We start from the raw sequence: 20,021 nt of genomic DNA, 5'->3' as shown, positions 1-20,021 counted from the left end.
GGCTTGGTGGTTCACCCTGGCCATCTGCCTTTCCACTCGTTTCCTCATGGGGTCTATTATGTCCTGAGCATCTTTCTTGTCTCCTGTGCTTCTTCCTCCCTGCCCCTGTCATTAGTCACTTTCTTTCCCTCACCTCGTCTTCTGTCCTTTTCCTTCCTTCCCTGTCAATAGTTTTTCATTTTATGGATGTTGTGGTTCCTTCTTTTAATGTGGGATTTTATCGGTTTTAGTTAATCTCAGGTCGGAGGGACTGATGACCTTGTAGTTCGTTCCCTTCACCAACCAACCAACCAACCAACCAACCAACAGGTAAGAATCAGATTGGTATTCCGCCACTGTCCATGGCGTCTCTAGATGCGTCTTCACTGGTCTTCGGGGCTCAGTTCGACCCACCACTGAAGACAATTCTAGTCTAGTCAATTAGATTCTAAGCTGAAGACGTGTCTGGAAACGTCCCCGACAGTGGTGGGATACCAACCTGACTGTGACCCGCAATACGGCCCAACAACCAGGAGTGATTGGCTGGGGTGCCATTTCATTTCATCGCAGGAGCCATTTGGTTACCATCCGAGACACCCTTACATCACAGTCAACGTCCACGATATTCTACGGCCCTTTTCGTTGCACCAATTGAACGTTTGGAGGATTATGGGCAGGACCCTGCAACGATCTCGGGATTTTGACGATATAACGCCCCAATTTGGCGGAGTTTGGTACGGTATCCCTCAAGGGGCGCCAATCAATACCAAGTCGAATAACTGCTTGCATAACGGCGAAAGGTGGAGAGGTGGACCAACGCGTTATTCACTTGCTCAATTTGTTAAGATGTTTATCTTGAATAAATCATCCGAATTTTTCTGAACTTTTAATAATTTGTTTGTCGTAACATGTACATCGCATCTACCGATTTACAACTCATTCGGAAAATTCCTTCGTGGTCCGCCGTTTTCATTGTCTTAGTGTGTATTCAGAGCAACTGAATTAGGTAAAAAAAAATTATGATCAAACTTTGAATTTGCCAGATGGAGTACGCAGTTTAGGTGGGTCATCGTCGTTGCGTTGCGCGGCTGTTCAGGTAACAGATTTTGTCTGTGCCGCCCTTCTTCCTGGAAGGACGCTTCCCCCAGACGTCATAAAAACGCAGCGCATTTCCCGCGCGTGTGGCCAGCGCCCAGCGTGAAAAATCTCAGATCGAATGCTCCTCAGCACTTTCGCGCAGCGTGAACACAGAAGAGTGTGCGGACGCGTAGTGTGCGAAAACGCCACTTGTGGCCAGTTCCAGTCAACAAACAGTGGTCCATATTGTGGGAGTCAATTCCTAGCGATTTGCTATGCTCGAGACGAATTACGTGAGTACTCTGCAACATTGCGGCTTAGGTGTCGATTAATGACCTTGAAAGTATTTCTTGATTTAACAATGCTCTTTCACAATTCCTGAATTTTATCCATAACATATGACTGTGCTTACCAACAAGGTTTTTTGACTGCAGGCGGATCACATACAACGAACTTCTCACTGCTGTCGCCTTAGAGTCAAGACATACAACAGCCACAGTGTTACCTTAAACGAGTAAAAGTTAAAATACGCTTTCGAGAGCTGGTTGGAATAAAATTACTGAAATGTAGTTACGCAGACTACAGTAAATTGCTTTCCCGTCCCCTTGTTAACAAAAATTAATGGAAACAGCCACCTGCAGTCCGGAACCGCGGGACTGCTACGGTCGCAGGCTCGAATCCTGCCTCGGGCAAGGGTGTGTGTGATGTCCTTAGGTTAGTTAGGTTTAAGTAGTTCTAAGTTCAAGGGGACTTATGACCTAAGATGTTGAGTCCCATAGTGCTCAGAGCCATTTGATTTTTGAAACAGCCACAGATAAACTGCAGGAATTGTGCAATACATCAAGGTGAATTCTTGAAGCGTTTCGGTTGTGCAGCGGATTGTGTAGTAAGTGTTTATTGGCGGATCCAGTTTAATTCTCATCCTTGTTACACTATTAAAATCAGTCCAAATAAATGTCACCACTTCACCTTGACATGCGATAAAACATTAAATTTCTCACTATTCCAAAGTTAATTAAAAGCCCTGTGACTGTCCGACTGCTCTCAGGAATATTCCCAGACGCGACCACTGGACTGGAATATGTTCACCGCCTCCAGATGGCCACTAACAATTTTCGCGTTGATTATCACCACAATAACGAAGCAGGAATACAGTTCAGCGTCTGTAGGCCAAGACGCAGTAAACAACACATTTAAATCCCCATGGGAACAAAGGGGTTTATTTACAGGGCTATTACAAATGATTGAAGCGATTTCATAAGTTCACTGTAGCTCCATTCATTGACATATGGTCACGACACACAACAGTTACGTAGAAAAACTCATAAAGTTTTGTTCGGCTGAAGCCGCACTTCAGGTTTCTGCCGCCAGAGCGCTCGAGAGCGCAGTGAGACAAAATAGCGACAGGAGCCGAGAAAGCGTATGTTGTGCTTGAAATGCACTCACATCAGTCAGTCATAACAGTGCAACGACACTTCAGGACGAAGTTCAACAAAGATACACCAACTGCTAACTCCATTCGGCGATGGTATGCGCAGTTTAAAGCTTCTGGATGCCTCTGTAAGGGGAAATCAACGGGTCGGCCTGCAGTGAGCGAAGAAACGGTTGAACGCGTGCGGGCAAGTTTCACGCGTAACCCGCAGAAGTCGACGAATAAAGCAAGCAGGGAGCTAAACGTACCACAGCCGACGGCTTGGAAAATCTTACGGAAAAGGCTAAAGCAGAAGCCTTACCGTTTACAATTGCTACAAGCCCTGACACCCGATGACAAAGTCAAACGCTTTGAATTTTCGGCGCGGTTGCAACAGCTCATGGAAGAGGATGCGTTCAGTGCGAAACTTGTTTTCAGTGATGAAGCAACATTCTTTCTTAATGGTGAAGTGAACAGACACAATGTGCGAATCTCGGCGGTAGAGAATCCTCACGCATTCGTGCAGCAAATTCGCAATTCACCAAAAGTTAACGTGTTTTGTGCAATCTCACGGTTTAAAGTTTACGGCCCCTTTTTCTTCTGCGAAAAAAACGTTACAGGACACGTGTATCTGGACATGCTGGAAAATTGGCTCATGCCACAACTGGAGACCGACAGCGCCGACTTCATCTTTCAACAGGATGGTGCTCCACCGCACTTCCATCACGATGTTCGGCATTTCTTAAACAGGAGATTGGAAAACCGATGGATCGGTCGTGGTGGAGATCATGATCAGCAATTCATGTCATGGCCTCCACGCTCTCCCGACTTAACCCCATGCGATTTCTTTCTGTGGAGTTATGTGAAAGATTCAGTGTTTAAACCTCCTCTACCAAGAAACGTGCCAGAACTGCGAGCTCGTATCAACGATGCTTTCGAACTCTTTGATGGGGACATGCTGCGCCGAGTGTGGGAGGAACTTGATTATCGGCTTGATGTCTGCCGAATCGCTAAAGGGGCACATATCGAACATTTCTGAATGCCTAAAAAAACTTTTTGAGTTTTTGTATGTGTGTGCAAAGCATTGTGAAAATATCTCAAATAATAAAGTTATTGTAGAGCTGTCAAATCGCTTCAATCATTTGTAATAACCCTGTACTTCAATGGAGCCTCTCCAAATCCGCTTCGCTCAGCGAAACTACGTCAGCAGATAGCTAATCGCTCAACGCCCCGCGTCGTATCGGCAATTTGCACTTTCATTAAAAGGCAACATACCCCTAGAAAATTGGAAAAAGGCTAAAGGATTCCTAGCAGCGAACTGCGGAAATTGCGTCTGATCGGAAGACCTTTCGGTTAGTTCACTTAGTTCAGTTCAGTCTACAGCTCCCATCTTCTCCCTCGATCTGGAGTTCACCTCGCTTGGTGGAACACAATCACTGTTAGGTCGCAAGGCTGGCAGTAGATACATGAGGCATGAAGTCTTTCAATTTCTTGGTTAAAACTGGAAGCGCTCAGCCCAGCGTAACAAAAGGTTGCATGTACAAACAAAAAGGTTTCATAAGTATGAACGCTGGGTTTGTTACTAAAGGTCATTCATTAATTTGGCGGTTTTTCGAAGTGTTCTTACTTATTTCTCCTTTGATGTTAAAAATGAGCTATGTAGCTCATTTGAACTAGTTCATCAGGAAAAACTAAAGATTTTGTTCGTCTCTAGACTAACCTGAATTTCACTCGCGCTCATTGAATGCACTTTATATTCTTGTAGAGTTCACTACCTGAAAAGTTTCTTTTTGCCCACGAAGCATCACAGATTCTCGACTTCACATGAACGTTTCACACCACCAGCTCAGCCCTGCAGGACCACGACTTGCATCTCAGCACTACGAGCGCCTCCGACCGGCTCACTTTCTCAAGCTCCAAACTGCTCCACGAAATAGTTTTAAATTTAGTCCTTTCAACCATCCACAATCAGGAACACGATGTAAGCATTCTCACTGGCCGTTTCCGGCTCGTGTGGATAAAGTTTCTGCTGTCTCCTGCCAGGGCTTTTGAAAAGCTTATTCCCGTCAGGTACTGGAAATCTGTCGTCTTAATAAAACCCCTGAGTCAGCCGCTTGTAGCTATGTAATGCAGAATTGGCCTGGATGTCACGAGAGGCACACCCGCCTGCATAAAAAGAGGCGGCGAGTCTATAAAGGGACAGTAATGGCAGAACGGGATGGTCAGGATAGCTCAGTGACTTCGAAGGTGGACTAGCCATTGGATGTCACCTGAGCAGCAGATCCTTCAGTCACATTTGAGCCCTTTTAAAACTGCCCATGTAGACTGTTGGTGACGTGATTGTGAAATGGAAACGCGGAGGAACAGCCGCAGCCAAACCAAGAGCAGGAAGACCTGATGCACTGACGGACAGGACTGTGGATCGTTGCGGAGCATGGTTGCAAAAAAGTCGCATAAATTCAGCAGAATGAATCACTCATGAGTTCCAAAGTGCTACCAGTACAATGTGCGTAGGAAGTTAAAAAATGGGGTCAAATAGTCGAGCAGTTTCTCATAAGCACACATTTCTGTTGTCACGTGATACGTAAATGCATGGTGTCTGTTCTTTCGGATATGTCCGAAAAACAGACACCACGCATTTATATAATTAGTCTAGTTGGTCAACGGATCCACCTTCCTCTGTGCGGATGCATCAACACATCCGCCCTCCCGTGAGAATCTGAGTAGCGAGCTTAGAGGAAATGGACAGACTGCAGATAGGTGGCGCTCGATGGGAATGTGGATCTGGAGTGAGGCGTACCGAGATAATCCGTGCAGTAGAGATTACACTGTGTCCCGCATCGGCCTAGTAAGCAGGAGGTCCCGGGTTCGAATCCAGGTCCGGTACACATTTTCACTCGTCGCCGATGACTCCGCGTAATATCATGCAGCTGACAGCAGTGGTCCCTTTCCTTTCTCCCCTGTACACCTTCAATGCACATATAATTTCTGTAGTCAGTAGTAAACAGAGCTTCAGGTGAGTAAAGAGCATCGCCACTGGACAGTGGATGGCTGGAAACAAGTGATTTCGAGTGATGAATCACGGCATATCCTGCGACAATCTGATAGTGGTTTGGATGCTGCTATTTCCTGGAGACTGCCTGTCATTATCTGTAGTGCAAACAGTGAAGGACGATTGGGGCAGTGTTAAGATATGGGGGTGTTTCTCGTGGTTAGAGCGTGCTCCCCCTACTGCGCGTAACAAGACGTCTAAATGGCTGAACCATACGAACACATCGTTGTGTACTGCGTACAGTAGAGGAACATTTCAGAGACGACGATTGTAAGAGCATGATAGTGCGCCCTGTCATACGCAGCATGTGTGAGGTGGTTTGTGGGTAGTAACATGCCTGAAATGGACTGCCCTGTCCAGATTTCCGACCTGCACCCAATGGAACGCCTTTGGGATGGGTCAGGACGTCGACTTCGATCCACATTCCAGCGTCCGTCATCACTATTGTATTGTATTTTAACCAGGGACCTAGAAACGACAGAGAGGCTCCGTCCTCGCCGCAGCCGCAGTGGTCCACAACCCCATGACGACTACCGCAGTCCACTTCACCCCTCCGCCGCCCCACACCGAACCCAGGGTTATTGTGCGGTTCGGCTCCTGGTGCCCCCCCCCCCCCCACCCGCTCCAAGGAACGTCTCACACCAGACGAGTGTAGCCCCTATGTTTGCGTGGTAGAGTAATGGTGATGTACGCGTACGTGGAGAACTTGTTTGCGCAGCAATCGCCGACGTAGTGTAACTGAGGCGGAATAAGGGGAACCAGCCCGCTTTCGCCGAGGCAGATGGAAAACTGCCTAAAAACCATCCACAGACTGGCCGGTTCACCGGACCTCCACACACATCCGACGGGCGGATTCGTGCCGGGGACCAGGCGCTCCTTCCCGCTCGGAAAGCCGTGCGTTAGACCGCACGGCCAACCGGGCGGGCCCGTCATCACTAAATTCTCTTGTCTCGCCTCTCCTTGAAGAATTGGATGCCAACTACCACAGATAATCAGCCACCTCCTCACTGAAAGTGTCTCCAGCAGAGAGCAACCTGTCAAGACACAAAGGGTGGACACACTCCATACTAATGTCCACTAATACGTGTCCGGATACTTCGATCAAATATCCTGCTCAACAGACCCAGTACGAGCTACGAAGCCCTCAGGTAATACATTACGAACGTGCATACGCTCACTTTTTAAAGGAGCTGTTGCGGTGCATGACAAAGTAAACCAATCAAGCATGAGCGGCAGTATATTACTATTTTACTCGAGATTCTAATGTACCCAAGTGATGAAATTAACAATAAAAGAAATAATTGGTACCACTTCAGAATTAGTAATTAAGTAAGCGCTACATAATTTATAACGTGGAACATTCAAGACAAACTCTAATTTGTATTCCATTCGACACATTTATTGGGATAAGGATCGAATACCGTGCATCTACACTAATGCTCCACAGTCTACCTCACTGTATGTGGCGGAGGTTACCCCGTACCACTGCTAGTCATTTCCTTTTCCACTCGCAAATAGAGATGGGGAAAAACGACTGTTTATGCGCCTCCGTATGAGCCCTAATTTCTCGTATCTTATCTTCGTGGCCCTTACGCGCAATGTATGTTGGCGACAGTGGAGTCGTTCTGCAGTCAGCTGCAAATGCCGGTTCTCTAAATTTTCTCAATTGTGTTCTTCTAAAAGAACGTCGCCTTCCCTCCACGGATTCCGTTTTGAGTCCCATTAGGATCTCCACAACACTTTCGTGTTGCTCGAAATTACCGGTAACAAATATAGCAGCCCGTCTCTCAGTTGCATTGATTTAGTCCTGTAATCCGACATGGTACGGATCCCAAATACTCGAGCAGTACTCAAGAATAGGTCTGACTAGCGTCCACTATGCGGTCTCCATTACAGGTGAACCACACTTTCCTAGAATACTCCCAATAAACCGAAGTCGACCAGGCGCCCTTCGTACCACACTCCTCACATACTCGTTCCATTTCATGCCACTTTGCAACGTCACGCCCAGATATTTAAACGACGTGTCTTTGTGAAATAGGACACAACTAATGCTGTACCCGAACATTATGGTTTTTCTTACTCATCCGCATTAAGTTACATTTTTCTACATTTAGTGCTAGATGCCATTCATGTGAGAGAAGGAAGAGTTGATTTTCGCAGGAGCTATGCTTTCTAAAATCATGTTGAATCGTGGACGTAAGTTTCTCTCTCTCAAGAAAGTGTAATATGTTCGAACTGAATATGTTCAAAGATTCTGATGTTAGGATACTGGTCTGTAGTTTTACGGGTCCGCCCTTTTGCCCTTCTTATACACAGGAGTCATCAGCGCTTTTTTCCAGTCGCTTGGGACTTTGCGCTGGGCGAGAGATTCGCAATAAACTCCAGCTAAGTAAGGGATCAGTGCCGTAGAGTACCGAATTGGGATTCCATCCGAACCTGGTGACTTATTTGTTTTTAACTTCTTCAGTTGTTTCTCTACGGCAGGGATGCTTATTACTATACCGTACATACGACATTCATTGAACATGAAATTTAAAACTTTGGCTAGACCCACTTACCGATTTCACATAGGACCAGAATTTTCTCGGGCTCTCTGCCAGATCATTTGCTAAGATATGACGGTGGTAGTTGTATGCTTCGCGCATACATCTTTTCACAGACGTACGAATCTCTACTAAACTTTTCTTGTCATCATTTGCGCGTTCTCTTTCGAACCTCGAGTGCAATAGCCTCTGCAGTTTCCAAATCTCGTTTTTAAACCATGGCTGTTCTTCTCCAGACCATGATTTACATTCTCCTTAACCTTTGCCCATAATTCCTCTATGTCTATCTTATGGGAACTACACTCCTGGAAATGGAAACAAGAACACATTGACACCGGTGTTTCAGACCCACCATACTTGCTCCGGACACTGCGAGAGGGCTGTACAAGCAATGATCACACGCACGGCACAGCGGACACACCAGGAACCGCGGTGTTGGCCGTCGAATGGCGCTAGCTGCGCAGCATTTGTGCACCGCCGCCGTCAGTGTCAGCCAGTTTGCCGTGGCATACGGAGCTCCATCGCAGTCTTTAACACTGGTAGCATGCCGCGACAGCGTGGACGTGAACCGTATGTGCAGTTGACGGACTTTGAGCGAGGGCGTATAGTGGGCATGCGGGAGGCCGGGTGGACGTACCGCCGAATTGCTCAACACGTGGGGCGTGAGGTCTCCACAGTACATCGATGTTGTCGCCAGTGGTCGGCGGAAGGTGCACGTGCCCGTCGACCTGGGACCGGACCGCAGCGACGCACGGATGCACGCCAAGACCGTAGGATCCTACGCAGTGCCGTAGGGGACCGCACCGCCACTTCCCAGCAAATTAGGGACACTGTTGCTCCTGGGGTATCGGCGAGGACCATTCGCAACCGTCTCCATGAAGCTGGGCTACGGTCCCGCACACCGTTAGGCCGTCTTCCGCTCACGCCCCAACATCGTGCAGCCCGCCTCCAGTGGTGTCGCGACAGGCGTGAATGGAGGGACGAATGGAGACGTGTCGTCTTCAGCGATGAGAGTCGCTTCTGCCTTGGTGCCAATGATGGTCGTATGCGTGTTTGGCGCCGTGCAGGTGAGCGCCACAATCAGGACTGCATACGACCGAGGCACACAGGGCCAACACCCGGCATCATGGTGTGGGGAGCGATCTCCTACACTGGCCGTACACCACTGGTGATCGTCGAGGGGACACTGAATAGTGCACGGTACATCCAAACCGTCATGGAACCCATCGTTCTACCATTCCTAGACCGGCAAGGGAACTTGCTGTTCCAACAGGACAATGCACGTCCGCATGTATCCCGTGCCACCCAACGTGCTCTAGAAGGTGTAAGTCAACTACCCTGGCCAGCAAGATCTCCGGATCTGTCCCCCATTGAGCATGTTTGGGACTGGATGAAGCGTCGTCTCACGCGGTCTGCACTTCCAGCACGAACGCTGGTCCAACTGAGGCGCCAGGTGGAAATGGCATGGCAAGCCGTTCCACAGGACTACATCCAGCATCTCTACGGTCGTCTCCATGGGAGAATAGCAGCCTGCATTGCTGCGAAAGGTGGATATACACTGTACTAGTGCCGACATTGTGCATGCTCTGTTGCCTGTGTCTATGTGCCTGTGGTTCTGTCAGTGTGATCATGTGATGTATCTGACCCCAGGAATGTGTCAATAAAGTTTCCCCTTCCTGGGACAATGAATTCACGGTGTTCTTATTTCAATTTCCAGGAGTGTATGTGATGTGAGTTCACTTTCTATCCGAGATGTTAACAACTGCTTAAATGCTCTTTCTAGCAGAAACACTCTCCTAGTCTTCTTAACTGATTTATTAATATTATCATGATTGCTAGTCCCCCTTCCTATATTGACGTTGTCGATAAGGTCCGGCATATTTGTGGCTACAAAATGTAAGATACTTCCATTGCGTGTGGGCTGCCGAGCTAGCTGCTCAAGACGTTTTTTAGGAAACGTGTTCAAAAGTACTTCGCATGATTCTGTATCCCTGCAATGAATCCATAGACATTCCAATCTGTATCCGGTAGGCTGAATTCGCCTCCAACTATCAATGCATGATCTGGGTATTTACGCGCTACTGACTATAGACATTCTGACAGATGATAGAAATTGTCATTGAAACTTAGTGCCAAATGTTAGATGGTACATAAAAAATTAATTAGGAATTCATTACAATTTTGTGCCAATTTTTGTGCAGAATCTACAAAAGAACTAGGTGATTAAAAAATGTAATAAAGTTTTCCACTCCATTGTGATAGGAAACGATCATTACACCCAGCCGTCTAAAACTTTCCACTTAATGCAAACTGAGTAGTTCGCTTGCTTTTAGAAACCTTATCTAATATGGCTAAGTGTGAGCCTCTGTAGCTGAATGGTAAACGAAACAGATTGTCTTGCGGACGACCTAGATTCAATTCCCACACTCACGTGCCCTCGGCTGTGGGGCTACTGGAGATGTAGCGTCTCCGAGGTCTGAAAAGCTGACAATATCCTGGAGCGCCTCGACCACACCATATCCGAATGACGTCAGTGCCAAAGGTTGACAGCACGGCCAGTTGTTACTGAATGGTCGGTTGGGGCCGGAGCTGTTTCTGTGGGGATTCAATACACACGAACTTGAAAGACGCTCTTGACTCTTTACGCAGCTCATCCATGCTTTCAGACTGTCACCAGCATGCGCTCGTGGAATTGTCATACAGTTCAGTAAGAGCCTCTTAACGAATGGAAGAAATTTACTTTCCGAAAGGAAACGCCGCAGTGTTTATTTCTCCTTAATGAATATCAGCTTCTGCTTTCTGCTTCATTACTTTGTGACAAAATAAGAACAGTTCCTTCATAGTTATAGGGAAAGTATCTTATTTTCCGTAACGTTGGGATGAATGAAAACTGCCTCTCATCAGTGTATACAGGGGTTGGACGAAAATATGGAAACACCGTGCATGCTTAATCATAAATGCAGATGATAGACAAGCCTGGAGGTGGCAGTGTCCTGAGTACGTTGCAAGTGTCAGCCGTGGTCAGAAGGGTGTTCTGCGTAGCTGTGAGTGCATTGTGTCGAAGCTAAGTATATTCGAACTTGTGCAAATTGTCTGTGCTCTTATGGTGGTTGCAGAACGAGATTTTCACTCTGCAGCGGAGTGTGCGCTGAGAAGAAATTTCCTGACAGATTAAAACTGTGTGCCGGTAGAGCACTTGCCCGCGAAAGGCAAAGGTCCCGAGTTCGGCCGGCACACAGTTTTAATCTGTCAGGAAGTTTCTTATGGTGGTTGTTCCCGTAATCAAGGTAGCCAAAGTGTTCGGTGTTTCAAGAGGCAACGTACGGAAAGTTAATATCGCATACAGGGAAAGGAGAAACACGTCATCCGCCATGTCACCACGCGGATGAAAGCGTTTGTTGAGTGATCGTTAAGGACGGTCATTGAAGTCTGCGACAGTCGGTATAGATGTCGGATCACACGATAGCGTGACAGTCACTAGCATTCGAGACCATTTTTGTCACGACCAAGTCCCTTGGCAGGCCACACTGTGATCGCTCAAAAACTATCGTGGGCCACTCAATTCCAGAGGGTTGGGTAAAGGACCTTTACGGTGGAAAGAAAAATGTGTGGTAGAGGTTGCATAAGCAACTTAGACTGTGACTAGGTGGTGAGTTGAACGTAACGAGGCATGTACGCTACCCTGCTCTGCACGTGAGCCATGGGGTAACTGCTGGGGTAGTCGTTCGGAGGGTCGGTACACGCATGGAAATAGCTACCATCCCAGCTGTCTCGTAGAGACGCCACGAGCCCCTTGGCAGACCGCACGCCGGTTACCCATAAAGCAACCTGTAATCGATGCTGTACCTGGTTTTCATTACAAGGGGCTGCAGTCAGTATGAGACGTGACGTGAAAGACCCGAGCCCTCGGCGGTTAGTTGTCAACGCGATGGGACTAAACCGCCGACTCTTGAGTGGCGGAGAATACTTGCACTGCCACTTGCCTGCATTCCTGTTAGTCTCGAATGATCAGCGGGGAGAACGGTTGTTGTTAAGCATCCGTGTGAGTTCGAAACACTCTATTTTGCCTTCAGGTCTTTCGACGCGATAACTGGAGAAGAGAGCGATATATTGGGAGACTTTTTAGAGAACATAAGCTATAGGGATTTTAGCAGTAACCACACCGTGATTCTTTTAGCGTCAATCACTGGAGGTGCATGATCATCTCCGTGATGATGCTTTCTCGCTTACTAAATTAATCTCCGACGAAACTATCTGCTCTTCATCGGATCTTCTGCTACCTCTGTCAATCTTACTGGGTTCGGATCCCAGATTGAACAATAATATTCAGGTATCGGTCGAACGAGGGTTTCGTAAGCTGCCTTCTTTACGAATGGACTAAATTTCCTGAAGATTCTTCCAATGAATCCGTGTGGCACCTGCCTTGCCTGTCACGTGGTCGTACCACTTCGTGTCGCTCCGTACTACGCATACTCCCAGATGTTTAGTGGATGCGACTGCCTGCAGTGATTGATCTTCAGTTATGTAATCATACAGCAATGAGTCTTTCCACCTATTTATCCACAATATGTTAAAATGTTCACGTTAAGAGTCGACTGTCAATCCCTATACCGTGCATAAGCTAGTGGATAACAACAAAAACTCCGTGAAGCTGTTAGCAGATAATGCTGTTGTACACAGGGAAGTCGCAACCGTACAAAATTATAGTCTTACCTACTCTACAGGTCATCCTCCATTTCGCAGAAATTATCTAGGGATGCGATATCTCTGTATACAACAGAATTATCTGCGAATAGCCTCATTGGACTTGAGACGTTGTCCGTTCGGTCATCTATTTACTTTATGAAGTGTCGGCCCAATAGCATTCCCTTGAAGTACACAAGAAGTTACTTTTACGACTGAAGATTTCTTGCCGTTTAGACTGACATGTTTTGTTCCGTTTGTTAGACTCCTTTAGTCCAATCGTAAAGTTCGTCTGACATACCGTTCGGTCGTATTTTGTTGGTTAGGTGTCCCTGCGGAACTGCTTGATCATATACGAGGGTTGGAACTTACATAGTGGCAACTATGTATTCACAACCGATACAAAAGAGATACATGTTTGCACTTTTTAATGTCCATAGTAGTCACGAGCGTTACGTAGATCGCGTTGCCAGCGATATGGAAGGCGTAGTATACCGTTAGCAGAGCCTGTTCTGTTGATGGTGCGAATGGAGCGGTGTACTGCCCGTCGAATCTCTGGAACAGTTTGAAGCGAATGCCACGAAGTGGTTTTCGTCTTCGGAATCAAATCAAAGTCACAAGGACTTACGTCGTATTACTGTTCGTTTATGGAGCATCACCTGCGACCTGCTTTGCGAAAGAAGCGACGACACTTTCTGCGTAACCCACCCATCATTTTGCACGGCAATTCGCAGGCTCTTACAGCGCAAGCTGTGGCTGCTGTGTTTGGTCGATGGGACTGGAAAGTACTGTACCATCCACCATACTCCCCCGACGTGCGTCCTTGTGACTTTGATTTGATTCCGAAGATGAAGCAACCACTTCGTGGCATTCGCTTCAGAACTGTTCCAGAGATTCGATAAGCAGTAGACCGCTCCATTCGCACCATCAACAGAACATGCTCTGCTAACCGTTATACTACGCCTTCCACATCGCTGGCAACGGGATCTACACAACGCTGGTGGCTACTTTGAAGGACAGTAACAGGAGCAACTCTTTTGTGTCGATTGTGGATAGTTGCCACTATTTAAGTTCCAACCCTCGTACATCAAGGAACAAGGCGTTAACATGGGTCTAGATATATCTAGTTTTCTGGGTCTCGTAGACGAACCGAGCGACCTGACATTCACACGATGGTTATTTTAAGAATAATGTTGATTCCTGCAGATGACATTTTTGGTCTCCAGAAATGTGATAAAACGCGTGGATCTGTTCGACCATCCCCCTTTTGGAAAACGAGAATGACCTACCTATTTTCAAAAAACAGTAGAAATTATTCGCTCCTTCAAGGGTACACTGGTGCTTAGAAGGGAAGCAAGTTCTTTCGCACAACTCTGTTTAGAACCGCAAAGGTATCCCACCAGGTACAGTAGTCTTTCCGCTGTTGAGCGGTTTCAGCTGATTTTCTATACCGCAGTTACTTCGATGTCAGTCATTTTGACGATCGAGGGCCGATTGGAATGAGGAATCGCAGTACGATCATAGTCAGTGAATCAATTTAATTTTCCAAAAAGGAATTTAGTGGTTTGGCCTTCATTCTATCAACTTCCGTTTAGATGCACTTACGGTCCCGATGTATCTGGACAGAGAGCTTTGATCCGTTTAGGCAATTTAGCATAGAAACAAAATTTCTTAGTATTTTCTTTCAGATCAGTAAATATAATTTTAGTTTCGAATTCGTTGCAAGTTTACGCATGAGGCTTTGTGTACGTTCAAATCTGTGGTGAAGCTCTCTTTGCTTTTTGAGCAGCTGTCTGACAAGACAATAGAACCACAGGCCTTTCCAATCCCTTTCACATTTGCTCGGCACGTACGTGCCTAAGGCGCACAGTGAAACACTCAGGAGCTTCGGTCCATTTGCACTCAAGTTTTCAGTTTGAGATTTATGTTGTCTGCTCAAATTATCCGTTATTGTCGTACTTATCAAGTAGAATATCTTCCTACCTACAACCGTAGGCAGTGCACTGCTTTAAGAGGACTGAATCCTTGTTCTGCATTAGCCGTCTAGGGCAGGGGTCGGCAAGTAGTTTCCAGTGGGGTCCGGATTCGATGTAAAATTTTTTATAGAGGTCCAGAAAAAACTAATTAAAAGGTACTGTTTTTTATTGTGTTTTCAAGTCGAGTTAGTTTCCAAAAAAAGGTAAAACAAGTAGTTCTCAGTTAATATTGTAATATATTCAATGTGAGAAATTACATCTACGGTCTTGAGCCAGTTTTTAAAAGTTCAGTATACGAGGGGCAAATGCGAAGTACGTCTTCCAGGTGGGCGTCCGTCAACCTTGACCGATTTGTGTTTGTCGAAAAACGAATAATTCATTTTCGAGAACGACGACTCGCATATACACTGCTGGCCACCGTAAATGCAACACCAAGAAAGACAAGAGGTAGCACAACAAGATTTATTTTGTAGATAACATGTTGACCAAGTATCAAATGATTACGTTTACAGACGTCTGTGACATGTGGTTCCTGCCAGAATCAGTAGCCAGAGTAGCCGCCATTGTTGGAGATCACCGCTGCCACACGTCTCAGCATTGAGTCAAAGAGACGTTGGATGTGTTGCTAAGGTACAGCAGCCCAAGCAGCTTCCACACGTTGCCAAAGATCATCTGGTGTGGCAGCTGTGGATGTAATCTGGGTCACTCGTTGAGGAACCATGGACCACATGTTTTCTATCGGCGAAAGATCCGGAGAGCGAGCCGGCCAGGGAAGCAATTCAATCTGTTTATTGACAAGAACCTTTGGACAATGCGTGCCACGTGTGGTCGCGCATTATCCTGTTGAAATATGGCTGTGGCCGAGCCCTGAAGGTAAGGAAGGACAACTGGCTCCACACCTCGGATATGTAGCGCCGGCTATTTAAAGTACCGGCAATGCGTACTAGAGGCGTGCGAGAGTAATATCCAATACCGCCCCATACCATAATACCCGGTGCAAGACCAGTGTGGCGGTGCATAATGCAGCTGTCCAGCATCCACTCTCAACGGTGTCTCCACACTCGAATCCGACCATCGCGGTGCTGCAGACAGAAGCGTACCTCGTCAGTAAAGACAACGTCATTCCATTCTGGCGTCCACATCCGTCTGTCATCACACCATTGCCGACGGAGACGTCTGTGGTTCTGCGTCAATGGTAGACGAAGCAATGGACGTCTTGCGGACAGACCACTCTGCTGTAAACGGCGTCGAATGGTACGCGCAGACACTGGATGATGCGTTACAGATGCAATGTGCTGTGCTATGGTTCGCGATGTCACTGAGCGATCCGTCACTGCCATGCGCACAATTTGCCTATCAGCACGTGCAGTGGTGCACCGAGGTGAATGCGATCGACCACGTCGGTCCGTCGTACCCTCCTGCATCCAACGGTCACATATCCGCATTACAGTTGTTTGGTTTCGTCCAACGCGACTAGCGATTTCTCTGTATGATAATCCACAATCTCAGTGAGCCACTATCCTTCCTCTGTCGAACTCGGATACTTGATCAAAAGATGTTCGCTGTTGTCTACGAGGCATAACTGATCGTCTTGTGAAACAACCACAAGGTAAACACACGTGCCGAACGTACACTCGTCGAAATCGCCAAGCTTTAAATGGCGCTATGAGGTGGCGCCACAGGCGCGCGTGATGTGCGTCTGCGCTGAAATTCTAATCAGTTGCATATCTCATCGCTGCAAACCCATGGTGTAAATTTCACTTGATGCGGATGCTTCCTTCAGGGTGTTGCATTTACGGTGGCCAGCAGTATATATGGATACATTTGCAAAAGAAATACCTTTTTGCAAGTCGATTATCTCCACTTCAAGACTCTGAAACGCAGAACAACTTAGCAGCCACATCAGTCCATTCTGCCGATGCATCAACTTAACAAGGAAATTTTAGGAATTGAGACAGCTTTCCAATTTCTGCAGAGACTTCAAATCTTGTAGCAAATTCGTCCCTTAGATCGGACAGAAATCTTACAAATACTGCAATGTCTTCTTCAGAGTTCTCTTTTTTTATATTGAAGAATTGTTGGGAAATGAATAAATTCGTGCTTTGCAATATGTTTTTCGAAAATATCCAGCTTACGACGAAAAGCAGACACGCTTTGTATCGGATCATGTATTGATTTGCTAATCTACTCGACTAAAGTTTTGTTTTTCAGACACGTTTAGTTACTAAATTACTCAGTACTCGACTAAATTACTAGCCTAGTGCGAACGAGGCGCCGGGATACTTAGTTGGACGTCGTACTGTATTTAAAAATATTTGGCGGTCCGAGATTCGACTTTCCGCGGTCCGTATACGGAACGCGGTCCTGTTGCCGCTCTCTGGTCTAGGGGATCGCGTCTACTCATCACCGATTTGGTATATGCAGGGCTTGACCAGAAATGAATGTGATAGATGTGGGTGCTCCAGATGGCCAAGGGTTTAAAAAAAACACACATTTTTGGTGCAGGTTGGACGAGACACGAGGATATCAGCGTAGTTGCCATGCAGCTGTTAGCGCAGGGGAAAAAGGACAGAACGGTAATCTGAGGGTCATGGGGTCGATTTCATATGCGGGAATTTTTTCCATTTTCTATATTCCGTTTTCTATATTCCGTTTTCTATATTCCGTTTTCTATATTCCGTTTTCTATATTCCGTTTTCTATATTCCATTTTCTATATTCCATTTTCTCTTTCATTTTCTATATTCCTTTTTCTATATTCATTTTTCTATATTCATTTTTCTATATTCATTTTTCTATATTCCTTTTTCTATATTCCTTTTTCTATATTCCTTTTTCTATATTCCTTTTTCTATATTCCTTTTTCTATATTCCTTTTTCTATATTCCTTTTTCTATATTCCTTTTTCTATATTCCTTTTTCAATTGTGCAGATACACATAAATAATGTCCGAGCGAGGTGGCGCAATGGTTAGCGCACTGGACTCGCATTCGGGAGGAAGACGGCTCAAACCCGCGTCCGGCCATCCTGATTTAGGTTTCCCGTGCTTTCCCTAAAAAGATTCGCGTAAATTCCGGGACGGTTGCTGTGAAAGGGCACTGCTGATTTTTCTTCCCCAATCTCCCCTAATCCTATGGGACCGATGACCTCGCTGTCTGGCTCACTCTCCCGAATCATCCAACCAATAAAGCTAAATTTTGCTCCATATATTGTTTGTTTTCATAAAGGGCATTGAAAGGCGAAGAAAAATTTGTGATTTTAAACTATCAAGAAAGGACTTGTCAGTGCACGAGAACACAACAAATAACATCCAAGAAGGGGCTGTAATTACCTTATCGAAAGAGAAAAAGAAATATCCCGAAAAGACTGAATCAAAATACGTACCTTTGTACATCCCTATTCTCGCCAATATTTTGCGAAACGATGCGTCACGCGTGGTTTGCTGCCAAACTGTTCGTAGAGAGAAAACCTTTTTTGAGCGTAAAACAAGCCTTTTTTCCGATAGAAACTTTGAAACAACCATGTGCGACCGCTACGGTCGCAGGTTCGAATCCTGCCTCGGGCATGGATGTGTGTGATGTCCTTAGGTTAGTTAGGTTTAAGTAGTTCTAAGTTCTAGAGGACTGATGACCTCAGAAGTTGAGTCCCATATGCTCAGAGCCATTTGAACCATTTGAAACAACCATGTAATTGTAAAAATATTTCGTTTATAAGGTGTGAAAGATGGAAAGAGAACTAATGCATCCCATATTTTCACTATGACTATCACCTTGTTACGTGTATATCAACTATAAAATAAAAAAGTGTGTAATTTTACATTCGAAGTTCTCGTGTGCGCGCTGCAATCCATTACTGAAAATGTGTTTGGAATCGCAAGTTTTCCTTTCACTTTTCTGTTCATGCCGTTTATGAAAATGTTAATAAATATGTTAAGCATCATTTACATTTATTTGCATTGTAAGTACCGTAACATTTGAAAATAAAAAGGGTGTTTCCACACTGAAATTCGACCCCACGACCCTCGAATTACTGTTCTGTATTCTTTTCGCTGCGCCAGCTGCTACCTTGGAACCGCGATAACATAAATCGCTCAGCCTCGCCCGACTGACACAAAAAAATGCAATTTTTTCTAAATCCGTGGCCATCTGCAGCTTCCACTGCTGTCACTTTAATTTCTGGCCAAGCCCTGCATATACCATAAATTTTGGAGAGTAGGCGCGGTCCGCTTGGGAGTCGAAAAGTTCGAGTCTGTTTCTAGCCTCGATTCACCGTGGACAGATCAACTCGCTCTACTTCCTGAAATATGCTCATTGCCGCTTTGACACTTACTTCACACCTCTTCATACCAGAAAGTTTCTCAGCATACGCTACCATTTCAGTTGCCGCCAAATGGAAGTCAGTGGAGTTTCAGTTCGCTAATAAGGTGTCAGATGCAAAACGACTTATTCGTTCTCTCAGACATTCCAGGGGAAATGGAAAGACTTAGACGCATCATAATAGGTGGGCTGGCACTGTTTCATTCGACAGCAACGTGTATGGTCCCAACTGCTAGAGGTAAATCGCTTGCCACGAGAGTGTAGTCTGCTGGAATTCCAGGTAAGTGTGCAGAAAGAAAGCTTATGTATAATGAAATGTTAGGGTGACCAGACGTCCGGATTAAGCAGGACATGTCCTCTTTAGCTCTTTGTCCGGGGTCCGGGCGGTTTTTTATAGTGTCCGGCTTTTTCGCAAAGTTTAACGTAATACAGTTAAATTTACAATTCATCCCGTTCTATTGCTCTTTTCTTAAATTCTTTAACTATTGGCACCGCCTTCGTGATGAACACGCACGTAGGCGGTGTTATTAGGTGGCACCAGGTCTGTCGATGTTATCGTTGATCAAATGCAAATATCGATTATTTAAAATTTTCGTTTCGTATCTTCGCTTTGTATTGGCTTGGCTTCCTGTAGTGCACGTGTGATATGTGAGTGTAATTTTTGACCGAGTGAGTTACGTAAAATATTTGGCTATGCCTAGACGAAAGTGTTCATTTTCTGATGTTCTTTCATGGAAATATCCGGCTTTCAAGAAAGGGAGAAATGAATTTGAAGCGGAATGTAAGATATGTGGAGCTAGCGGAATGTAAGATACACTCCTGGAAATGGAAAAAAGAACACATTGACACCGGTGTGTCAGACCCACCATACTTGCTCCGGACACTGCGAGAGGGCTGTACAAGCAATGGTCACACGCACGGCACAGCGGACACACCAGGAACCGCGGTGTTGGCCGTCGAATGGCGCTAGCTGCGCAGCATT

This window comes from Schistocerca nitens, chromosome 6 (genome assembly GCF_023898315.1).
Source record: "Schistocerca nitens isolate TAMUIC-IGC-003100 chromosome 6, iqSchNite1.1, whole genome shotgun sequence".
NCBI lineage: Eukaryota > Metazoa > Arthropoda > Insecta > Orthoptera > Acrididae > Schistocerca > Schistocerca nitens.
The sequence above is the reverse complement of the archived record's forward strand: the minus strand, read 5'-3'. Positions refer to the sequence as shown.